Below are 726 nucleotides of genomic sequence, written 5' to 3'. Positions count from 1 at the left end.
AGAGACTGTGCTAAAACAGTCCATCACAGACTGTATCACTGTTCTGTGAACGGAGGGCATTGTCCCTGGGCTGTGATCAGCAAGCCTGTCCTAGAGTCAGGGAAATCTGTCCTGGGGCTGCAGGCTAGTGTCCATCCTGGTTACTCCCGGTCGGGATAGTCTATGCTTCCTGCTCTCTCCCAGCCTTTTCCTAGCTGGTTAGTCCTCTCTCTTTACCTCCATGAAGCTCTTAGGCTAATGACAGTATGCCAAGTCTTTCAAGCACTGCACAATGTGCTTTCAGACCAACCATGAAGGGACTTCTTTGTAGTTAGTCTTTCTACTGCATAGTGCGTGCCCCGAGAGCCTACTGCAGGCTCAGAACATGCTCCCTCCCACTCTCTCCCTCGTGCTGCAGAACCTGACTGATGTTCTCCCTCCCTCCACAAAGGGCATCACCAGGATCTCCCTGTGAGGTTCTCCCTCCATGAATGTAAAACCTACATCTCCATGCAGGTATATGTGGAACATCCTCTGCAGCTCCTCCTCCCATTACTCATAGAAAGGACAAGGGGAGCCAGAGAACTTGGGTAGAAATGGGATAACTAGTCGTATTATAGAGACCTGCTCCATACTGTGGGCTTCTTAAAGACAGCCTTATCTTTGACCCTGCTCAACTAGTGCCACGTGTAATAGAGGCTAAGGGTATGAAGCTGAGAAATGACTTCTCACTACAGAACAAAGTAA

This window comes from Ascaphus truei, chromosome 4 (genome assembly GCF_040206685.1).
Source record: "Ascaphus truei isolate aAscTru1 chromosome 4, aAscTru1.hap1, whole genome shotgun sequence".
Classification (NCBI taxonomy): domain Eukaryota; kingdom Metazoa; phylum Chordata; class Amphibia; order Anura; family Ascaphidae; genus Ascaphus; species Ascaphus truei.
Note: the sequence above shows the minus strand (reverse complement) of the source record.